Below are 12455 nucleotides of genomic sequence, written 5' to 3'. Positions count from 1 at the left end.
ATGTGATGCAACTGATACGTACCATGATTAATCTCCCAAGCCAATACGAAACCTACCACTGAATTCATTGTATAGATCAACTTGTAAATTGATTATGGGTCAGCAGCAACTTACGTAATTACGTTGTGACTACGTATACATTTGTTAACATGAATGGGCAAATCCTAGGATATCATGGAAAAGTTTAATTAAACAATTTTACAAGCGTTATAAAGCCACTGCATCGTTTTACAGACTGTTTACAACTTTTACTAAATGTGTATAAGGGTAACTTTCGCTGTAGAGTGGTTATCTCATGTTACTCAAAAAGTGGGCATGGTCCATGTTCGAAAATGTGGTGTCACTCATCAATATGCTATAGCATTTGTTCTCACCTTAAACCAATTTTTCTCAATTCATAGGATGGTAAGGGTGACAAATCGCTTCCATCTGAGAAATTACTTCCATCTGAGTGCTGTAGGATGGCATGGCTTCCAAATCTGTCCACATTGCACAACCGGACATCTGGATAACCATACAGGTATACATTTCTAGCTATACATTTCCAGAATCGTGTGTAGAAGAGAATTAATACCACATTTTCTTGAGGACATCATGTGCTTGTGCTGTTCACTAGCTGAGTCTGATTTACAGTCATGACATACCACTTAGATGAGTACCCTTTGGGAATTTTGTAATCCAGCACAAAAATAGTTAACTGCTTATTACAAACACATTGGACACTGGGCCATTAAAAGACCACACCCTCTTTGGTGGGTACCACCTACTTTTATACACATATCATTATGTTAATAAATCATGAACTAGCTATATCTATGTTAAAGAATGGTTATTTCAACTATCCATATACATATTTACCCATGATCAAATAATTATACTATATAGCTATTCTGATAGGAGACAACGGTGTGTATGCATACTTCAAGTCCTTTAAATTTATGCTGATTACATCAATGATTTTATGTTCTTAGAAATAGTGAAGACCTGTAGCTAGCCATAGCCTTAAAATGCTGGATAGTGTGAAATTTCACACTTACAAAAATGCATTACATTATATAACATGCATCAGTACAGTTGTAAGTATTAAATGTCACATTGCCATTTTTAAGGCTCATCAGGCCTTTCAACATCAAAATATGATACCACAACTGACAAAGTTAGAAGTTGGTATTCTTTTGATGATCATCTCAAATTACATGATCACACTTAGTTACTACTACAGCCAATCAAGTACTTGGCATTCATATGAATTTGAATGTACACATGTACTCTGATCACAATATTTGTGGAAAGCCTAGCTATGTATTATAGTAGCATTAAATGCATGAGGAAACCACATTTCATCCTTGGTTGAAGACACAGAACTATTAGTTAAACTCAGCACCACAGAGATGCCTGGGAACACACAAGGTGTTTGGGAGCAGACTCAATGTAGATTGGGCACCGATATTTAACTTGAATTAAGGTTACGGGATACTGAACGACTGTCAAACAAAAATTTTATCATGTAATTAAGGCGGGCTTGGTGTTGTTGTGTTGTGTATCAGCTGGTAACAGGCTTAAATTTGTTGGGAGAATCATAGCATGCTGAATGAACAGTACATACAAGAAAACACACATAACAGTACAAGATAACATAGAAACAACACACTTAGCAACTGGCGCACCTGTAAGCGCATGCGCAGTTTTGCTGACTAATGGCGATATTTTCCTGAACCAAAAATTAGGACTGTCAATTGAAACTAGTTGTTAACATTTTGTATAAACAGAATACTAGCTAGTTTGGCTTCTTGTCTAGGTCCTTACTGAGCCATTTGCTAGAAATAATGTTTCTAGTGTTTGTGATATCAATTTAAAAATTAATTTTGTGATCACAGTGTCTTGCTTTAGGCCATATTGTAGTCATATTTCAGCAACTATACACATTATTCACAAATCTTCTTGTCAGTCCCTTACAAGTGATGTTCTTCAAACTTTAGACTTGTTAGTAAGTTATCATGGTTCTTCATTGGTCTGATTTTTGGTTCATAGTTTTCACTAATTGGCATGGGGACAACTCATGTTTCCATAACAACATTTGAATTCCATGTTGATTAATGAGAAGTTAAGAATGCATAAATATTTCATAACAACACATTAAGAAAAATCAAACTCCTAATCATGAAAAATGATTGATAGTGTACATGTGGGGTTTACAGTATCCCGTAACCTTAAGTGATCTGGCATATCATGCCAAACAACATGATTCAGCAGGGGCAACCTTCAGACTGGCGTACTATTTTTGAAAGACATACTATACAGCGTATTGTCATGGTATGCTTACATTCATATTGTATTTACATGTAATGTTGTGAGGTTTATGACAGTAAGAAATAAAGTAAAAGAAACTATATCATAAAGCTACACAACCAGGCTAAACTTGTGTTTACTGACATGTAGACTTGGAGAAAGGTCAAGATATTTTAATAACATTTGATTGATCCTAAAAAGGCTAGCAGATATGCATGCTAGTCGTGAAGATTGTACAAAAGTTTATGTATGTTTGGAGATGCAAAAGTAACCATTTACCATACTAACAGAAGGCTGTTAGAGCTATATGCATACACTGTAAAATGGTTTTATCAATTTTGTGACTGGGTCAGGCGCTTGATTTTTGCCAACTTTTTCAAATTTTCATCCCTCATAACTTTTTCTACCATCATGGCAATGCAATTTTCAGTTCTTAGTAAGCATTTGATTGGCTTATGATGTAAGTTATAGAATGCAAATATTCTGTTTCAATACTGAGATATGACCTGCCAGGGTGTAGTTTGTGCCCACATGCCCTGTTTTTGCAGATCCAGTCACATTTTAACAAATATTTAGTTACCATATAAGGCCACGAAAAGTTAATTATGTGTTTCTGGTTCCCTTCCTGGTCATTTTTGGTTGAATGAATTGCATAATTACCATACAATAATTTATAATATTTTATATATGTCGAAAAATTTTCATGTCTTGTAGTAAACACTTTTTTCTTACAAAAGATGCACTAACTTTTTACGTCAACTTTGTTTTCCCTATAGCCTGTTAATTCCATGTACTGCTACGTATGTCAAATGTAGTGTACCACATCAAAAAAAAAAAGAAGCCTGGTCACCTGGTCAACTTTTGGGAAATGGTAGGACCAGAAACATATAATTAACTTTGCACGGCCTAATATCATAGTTGTGTAATTTCTTGCTTGGACATAAAAATTGTCCGAATAACAAATTACACAGCAGTTGTAGTCATAGATTGTTAACATGACAAAATTGTTTTTACAGTGTATATAATTATAGTCTATATCACCAATGCTACAAGCTGACTTTAGTTATCAAAAGTTCATTTATCATAACAACACCTGCAAGAATTTCATTGTATCTATAGAGACAAGTCATGTGTTCTTTAGTATCCCCATGCATATTGATCAAGAACAGAACAATGACCTTATCAAAGGAGACGCTAGAGTTGTTATTCTCTGCTATAATACACATGTTCTACAATTGGATGGTTGCAGGACCATTGATTAGCATAAGAATTTCACAAAGTACTTGATCACTGTACTATTATGGTTAACATACTTAAATTAAAACTGAACTGTCGAAGCTCAGTAACTTTGTTAAAGATGTCTTCTCTGTGTAATGGAAGATTTCAGTAACCACTTCTTAAGAAGGTACTGACCTGCTTGTCAATAGTTTCCACTGCAGACCATGCAGCAATGGAAACTATTAAAATGCCAAGGAAAAATTACAGTGTCAAGCTTTTGTCAAGGAATGTCTAATTAAAAGAAAAATAGGCTATGGATGATGTCAAGTTCAAGATGCATGCAAGAGCTGTACTTTACATTTGGAACTATATAAATGAAAAAATCTCAGGGTTTGAACCAAGGACCTGGATCCATATCCAATTACCAAACCCTCACCATTGATCCGCTACTGTCAGCTGATCAGCTTAATATCTATTTACGAATGAAAATCTAGTTTAAATAATATAATCTATCAATGTAGAATCTAGATTGTTCTAGAACATTCCACGTGTGTTCTGTTGGAATTCTCAAAAATGTGCACTCTATATATTAGATATTGTAATAGTCAAAATAAGTCTAGATATGCAATATGACACTACTGTAACTTCATAGTCATCATTGTACGAGCCCCAAAACAAGTTTATGACTATATAGCTATGTGGTATTTAAAATACACAAAGTGAAATCCAAGCAAAAACAGCCAAGCTGTAAAAAGAGGTGCACTCTGCATGGATGAAAAGTTGTGAAATCAAAAGGGTCCGGTAGCAGCCAAAAATGATTGCAATGATGTCAATGCTAATTGTTTGCTATGTGCATTATTAAAAGTAAAAACATTAACAACTTAGTTACTTTTGTGACACTGACTAGAGGGTAAGTTGCTAATTATTTCATATGTTTGTTTGTTAACATTTGTAAAATGATTGTATGATTATTCCACTCAGATATGTTTTACCATTAAAAGTATACATATATCAGTGTACTTCCCCAATTACAAGCAAAATGGCCATTTCAACTCAGTTTGGACTAAAATACTGTCTGTTAGCTACACAGCCTGAATCACAGTACACAGAGTGTCAGGTGTCTATTAAATTTGGCTGAAGCACATATGGTAGAAAAAAATTGTTGAGTGCATTCAGTTTTTACAGTATGGTTACTAGCAACCATGTAATTATTGTAACAAGTTACTACTGTAACTTGGTTACTTTTGTACAGTTGTAACTAGTTTACTAATTGCTAGTTACAAGTTAGTTACAAGGGATGTAGCTAGCTAACCATATATGACTTAGTTGTTATAAAAATATAATGTAACTGTAATTACATGTATGTACATAATATGTATTTTGGCTATGGGTACAATTTACCCACAGGCAGACTTGTCTGCATTTGAAGGCCTATTAAATAGTAACTTAGTTAGTTACAAAGTAACTAGTTCCCCCAACTCTTCAGAGACTACATATAATACATGTGATATTATGCTCTATAAATTAGGAAAGGGGTATAGGAATGGGGTATAGGAATGGGGTATAGGCACTATACCATCACTATACAGTATAAAATGCATAATAATGTATTTTTAGACACAGGAAAATAGCTATACATCTTTAGCAATATGGAATGTGTATACAGCAGTAATAATTATACTCATCAAGCTAAACAATATATGTATCACCATCATCATGCAGATCTAGACAGTGCATCCATAGCTACCATATCCATTGTACATGTGTCCAAGACCTGTACGTGACAATTTTATTGTTAGAGCCTTTAAAAAATTTGATGTACTCCATTGTAGATCCAGGAATGATTGTCTTGTTTCTTTAGTTTTCAGCAGTTTCTATTTCCCATACTTTCATGCTTGAAGAACATGGCTTTGCACTCCATATAACAGCTAGATGCTTTAAGGGATACTGTGTTTATGATATGGTTCAGTGGCTTACTTGCCAAGTGCATATGTGTGTGGTCATGCATGGCTTTACTAGAGAGTACTATTGATCATGCTATGAGTATGAATTGTGTTTCTGGTGGTTCCCCGCTACTCTATTATGTCATAATGAACATATAGGGAGCTGCATTGTCTGAATTTGTCGTGAAATGGCCATTGCACTTGTGGTGCAACCTCTAGTTGATGAATCTTTCATTATGTCATGGCCAATATGGAGGATGAGGCATGCATGGATGTTAGTGTGTAAGGATTCTTAGGAAATTGTCATCAGAAGGCTTTCATTGATATACGTAGCTATGAGTCTTCAATCCCACTGCTCTAATTGTTGTAACGCAGCAGTTTCATCTCTGTACTGAAGGCTTGAGTGTGACAAATGGTGCCAGAATGTAATACAAGATGCTTCTTCACCCTATTGATGTTCTCTACTTTTGGGGAATGGGTGGCTACAACTGCTTATAGCTACAAGCAGTTGATCTGTTAGTATTGATCATATCTTCTTGCTGCTCAGCAGCTATAACATAGTATAATTATTTTTAAGGTGCTTAAGGGTGCTCTGTACAGTTCATGTACGGCTCCCATGAAATTGCCATAACTCACAAATGGTTTGGGCAAATATACTGTACTTTCTTACTGGATATAAGCTAGCACTAGAGCACACTTTAGTCCAAACCCAACTGCTACTTTGCTGTAGAATGCGAGTTATAATTTTCCCTTTAAACTAGAACTAGTCTTACAGTTTACACACTAGAGCCTTGATACTTTCATGATACACCATACAAAACAGTACAAACTATTGTGCGTTCTTATTTTTGTCTTTAGCTTCTCAATCATCAGATACTCAACTTCCAGTTTGACAATCTTTCTTTTCACTTCCAAGCTTTTTGTCACCCGAAGTTGCTATCACAAAACTGCAAGTGTTCTGTTTTAGCAAAATTACTACAGTGACTCATCCACAATTTTCATTCCTTTTGGGTGACAAATTACGCACTAGTTCTAATTTAAACATAAAGGTGTAGAATAGCAAGGGGCATGCCTGTTTCCTAACACACATGTGCTAAAATTCAGTAATAAGCCACAAACTATAGTTAATGACCATAATATTATTTCCATCAATGTAAAAGATAACCTGTTTCACCATGTGACTTGGGAAGCCTAACACAAAGTGTACAGAACACCCTTAATTATACGTAAATTATTATGGACGAAGGTGCTGGTTGGCAGTTTGACAGTGATGTTGATTTTGGAGTTTACAATAAATGGTACAGGCATATTTCTCATGAGATCTTGGCCTGACATAATTAAGGCTTAGCATTTAAATCAAAATAAGTAGCTATAATGCATGGCTAGCTACTCCACAGAGGCAGGGGGGGGGGGGATTTGCCCCAAATGGCCCATCCTGGATCCACCATTGTTCCTGATCATTAATTGTGCAATCACCATACAATACTTTATACTGTTGAAAGGTTCTCATGTCTTGTAAGCACTCTTTTCTTATAAAGATTCACTAAATTTATACATTAACTTTATTTTTCCCTATAATTCCGCTATGTCAAATTAATGTAGTGTACCACATGAGAAAAAAAAAACAAGCCTGTACAAATTTTGGAGAATTGGTAGGACCTCACTCCTGGAAACAACTTTGCGCAGCCTTAACACTAGTAGTCTAGTTAGAAATCCTGAAATATTATCAAGATTAAACTACAGTTAAGTTTATTGTTTTAATAGCTATACAGTAGCCTATGCAGATACAATAAACAAATTTCATAATAAGGAATTTTAAGCCGTTGCCCCTAGCAATCTGAATTTTACATTATTTTGTAGAGAATATAAATCAACAAGGATTGTGGTTACATTGAGTGTCATAGCAAGCAGAATGAATCAAAAATAATAGAAATTTATTATAGGTTGAGCCATCTTGTCATGTGGTTGAAATGTGCTGTGTAGAAAAACAATCCCCACGTTGTAAAAACGAACTATGCAATACTGACTCACTCAATTATTTTTCCTTCTAAACAATACCTAGACTAACTAAATCAACATGTTAAACTCAAACCCACAATACAAACCTTTAAGCAGCTCTATATAAATAATCAAAGGGAATTGATGCTTTGTAACTGCATCAACATCAAAGGAAGTTGTGGTCAGGGCTATATTATCATGATATCGCCCTGTGGTCAGGGCAATACATGAAATATAGCCTTATGGTTTTCTTTGATCTGAGGTGTCAAAGTGGTATATAGTTTACAATGTACTATAGAACTAAGTGAGCAGGGCGTATGTAAGTAGAAGGAGATACCAATGGTGGTAGTTAATTATAGTTGCAGGGGTGTGAAGGTGCAGCCTCCAGCCATTGACAAATTTATTTAATAGCATGCATGCATCACAGTAAATAAATTTTAATTCATTTTTGATTCATAGATGATCACAGTTGCTGCAAGGTGTTTTGTGGCCCTTAGCTATATGTTATGTACACAAAATACTCCGTATAGCAAAAATGTATTGTAAGTTACCCCTAATCACAACACTAGATGATATCCAGTAGTACTGATATCATACTGTATACCCGGAAATCTCCGTGGTTGTATATTTCACAGTTGTGCACTTTGTCAGGATTTGCATATTAAATTCACAGATGTCATTTAGCTCAGAATTTCTGACATGTAATATGAAGGTCCAGTTGATATGTCATCTATCTACCATGGAACAGGTCCATATGACAGATATATTTCCACGTGCAGATAACTGTGTGTACTACAGTGTAAGTGTTCATGGCATGTTCTACACCAAGGTTTAGTTCAGGCATACTTAGACTGAATCCCCTGCATACAAAGGAAAGGTGCAGGAGAAATTCATTTGCAAGGTACAGTAAACCTGCTGGGAATATGTGGGCTACATTTCCTGAACTCATTGAACCATAGGAAATTCAATTATTCTCTCAGTGTACAGGATATTGTTATGTGTCAATACATCATACAGGTGGAGGAAATGAAGTTCCAGGAACTTAGAATCATTTGCCAATAAACTTGTAGCTAATTAGTCACATTCATAGTCTTGAAGAATTACACATAACTATATTCAAATTTTCTGAGAACCGCTTTGAAATACTTTTGGTTAATTATGCAATCCACATGACATTTCTATGTAAATGAATCATTCATCAACTTTATAGAAGTACTGTTCACAGTTGGCACAGTGAAGTTTTATAACCAACCTTTTTATATTTGGATTTGAGTGATTTGTGTAATACTTTCTCAGGGTATGAGTTATTGAATATAGTTACATATTATTTTGAGTTATTTAATGCACTTCATGTTTCAGGTACAGTATAGGCATTATGTAGCTAATGTTGCATACAACAAAAACTAAATGTAGTAACTCACTGTCTATATAAATTTGTGTCTAGTACATTAGTGTTATTCTCTCCCATGCACAATCTTTTAGTGCATGGCTAAAGCCAACAGGTGTTTGTCTTTGTGTTGCCAATGGGCATTTTCAGTATTCCAGCCTTGGGGGACACAAAAAAATATCAGTCCTTTATTGTATCTCTACTTCATATTGTTGCTTTTAAAAGCCATGCATGCAAGTATGGCATGTCACCATACATAACCAAAACCACACAAGACTGCCAACAGTCTATCACTGTGACAATCAACTCAGTGCTTTTATATAGTTCATAGTGCTTTTGGATTGTCTGGTCACTCAATCCTCTGTGTTAACCTCGATGTTAACAGAACTGTACATGGACTATGTTTCATTATCCTCCAGAAACTATTTACTATAGTGAAAGATAATAACAAGTTGAAGGTGCTCTATATTGATGGCATGACTTCAACACTATCTTACTAACCAATCACTAGTGAAGCTCAGTGGTAATCCCATTAGTGGGGAAACCATAATTATAGTAACCATACTGCAAGCCCTGCATGAAATATAATTATACCTTGTAAGAGCTGTGGGTTACCAATTATCCTTCAGCAATAAAGAATAGGATAATATCAGTAGCACAAGAAATAAACACAAAGTGAAGATGTCAAGGTATAAAGGACTCTACAGTTTATTGGATGGGAGGGTAATACTTCTTTAACAGTTTAATTAGTTTATGCTATCAACTCATGTTGCTATTTTATTATGACAGACTGTGATAAAATAAATATTAATTGCTGGCCACTGTAAAGCTTTAATAATTAATTGTCTGAGCAACCCCCCAGCTCAACTGGATTCCCTCAGCAAACAGCTGATCATGACAGCTGCTCAGAAATGGGTTGAAGGATTTGAGCAGGCCATATACAATCGCTGTACTGGTCAGGGAATTCCCTAAAGAGTGGTGCAGCACCACTAGCTCACAGTTCTTTTAATGTGGTAAAAAGAATGTATATAATTAATAAATTGACTTTAATGTTGCTAGCAAATTGACAGTATATTACCACTCTATACTTTATTTTGCTGGGGAAAGCTTTAGTGTTGCACCGATAATCGGTTCAATAATCGGTATCGGGCCGATATTGGTTACTAGCCGATTAATCGGTTTTGATTAAATCAAGGCCGATGTTAATCTCCATTGTGCTGTGTAGTATAATGATGTGGGGGAGGCTAGACATAAGTTATTTGGCATTTTAATTAAGTTATGTGTGAATGGTTTAGCAGTGACTACAAGCCATGCCCATAATAAACTGTCAGGGTTTAGGCCATGCCCAACAATAAATTGAGGTTTTTAGGTTTCTATGTAGTACCAGCCACTTGTCTCAACTGTATATAGCAGTAGTAAAATGTACTTAAAACCTGTTTACCATGAGTAACTTTTACTTGTGGTATACATCTAACTTTACATTTTAGCCTAGAATGAGCTGTATATCAATGGTTATGTCACTAATATGAGCCATTTAATAATGATGAGGATGAGTGTTAGTGTTATTGGTGTACATCGGATCGGTTATCGGTATCGGCTAATTCTGTTGCTTAATATCGGTTATCGGAATAATCGGCTAATTTGGATATCGGTGCAACACTAGAAAGCTTTAATATACTGGCGGACTGCATAGACTTTAGGTAACTGATTGTAGCTATTGCTCCACTGAATGTAGCTACTGCCCATCATTTATTTTCAAGGGTAGAAAATAATTACCGGCTGGTTTAGCTACTTTGCTGAGCTGATACCTATTGGTTGCTGTATAATCACTATTGCAAAAAGAAATCTCTACATACACAGTACATCATTCATTTACCGTCAAATTTCTTGTCATGATCAACAGTGAATTTCCAGTGTGTGATATATGTACCATATAGGTTAATAATGCAGCAGATATTATGTACATACATACAGCAGTATGTTGGGAAGCACCTAACACAAGTTATGAGCCTCACACTCATCAAAGTTTAACAGTTTTGCTATTCTACCTATTGGTTGCTTATGCATAGCTGCAGCTGAGCAAAGTTGACAAGTGCATCTTAGTCTCGTGTATGTGGCCAGATCACTTATTTCTGTATGTGATATATAAATAAAGTGGTCTGCATGGCCATGTGAGACTATAGTTCTCTGAATATTGCATTCAGTTTAGACTATATACGACAGCCAGTTGCTTCAATATTTGTTTAACATGATTCTGGAAGTCCAGTCTAGTAGTTTAGTCCATCAATTGAGTCCAGTGATTGTATGCAGTTATTCAAGCATACACAATGGAGAAAGTATGCAACCATGCAGTGGACAGGACTACAGGACTGGCATTTTCTTTGCTTTTTTGTCCATGTTGGCTGTTGTACCAAAGAAACTTTCCCTCAGAAATGTACCTACTGCCTTGAAATGTCATGTAGTCCAGTATCTACAAATGCAGTGTGAGATCACTAAGAACACTTAGCCAGGGGTGGATCCAGAGTTTGAAAAGGTATGCACTATGACCAGGGTAGTAGTAGCTATATGGGTCTGGGGTGTGCAGCTCCCCGGAAGTTACAGGTATTTACATATTTCAGGACTGAAATTTTTATGTAGGGTAGTTTTATGCATTAATATATAAATCATATATAGCAATAAATCATGCTTTCTAAGTGGTCTACATGTTTTTTTAAAGATCTGCATGTAGGGATCCATGACATTGATGAGTTCAGCTATATGAACTTAAAATAAATAGAACGACATACACAGGACCAAGTGAATTTATTTTGCAAAAAAAATTGCTAGCAAGCTACAAAGCTACACTGTAAATGTGCCCATGGATTGGTGCTGCAGATGCAAGTTTTCATACTTAATAGAGGATTCATGAATAACTGTTAAATACAGTGACTGTTCTATTAGAGTATTTGACTGCTCTATTAGAGTATCTTGATTTTGTGTCAGTATAGATTTTTTTTATTTTGGGGGGGGGGGGGGGGGGGGGGGGGTTGGCGTGCCTCTGGATCTGTCACTGTTAGCTATAAGTTGTTGTCTTGTTTAGTGTAATGTTGTATGCATATAGTACATGTACAGTCCAGATACCATATTCTCTGATTACTGGTAACCATAGCCATTGTACAACATATAGACTGGTCAGTTCAACTAATCAAGTTGTTTGCTTATTCATAAATTGCCGTGGCAAATTAATACCTGTTGGTATGGTATTGCTTGATAGATGATCATTGTGTATAGATACTTTGGACCACTGGACTGGAATTTACTGATTTTTTATTGTTGTTGTTGTTGCTGTTGTTGTTGCTTCTTAATTCTTACACATGTTCACTGTTACAATTTTTTGTGGCACACTAATACCATCATACTAGCTACTTAGTATGAGTGCAAAATGCCATTAGGAGCTTAGTGAGAAGTATTACCATGTAGTATCATAAGACATACTACCTTATCTGTGAATGTAGGTAATGGAGTTGGTATTTTTGATAGTAAAATATCACATGAAATATCAATTGTGGGTGCTTATAATATATGGCTATTGGCTAATATAGTATAAGGATAAAGATGAATACAGATCGATATATAGCTAT

Source organism: Dysidea avara, chromosome 1 (genome assembly GCF_963678975.1).
Source record: "Dysidea avara chromosome 1, odDysAvar1.4, whole genome shotgun sequence".
Taxonomy (NCBI): domain Eukaryota; kingdom Metazoa; phylum Porifera; class Demospongiae; order Dictyoceratida; family Dysideidae; genus Dysidea; species Dysidea avara.
Note: the sequence above shows the minus strand (reverse complement) of the source record.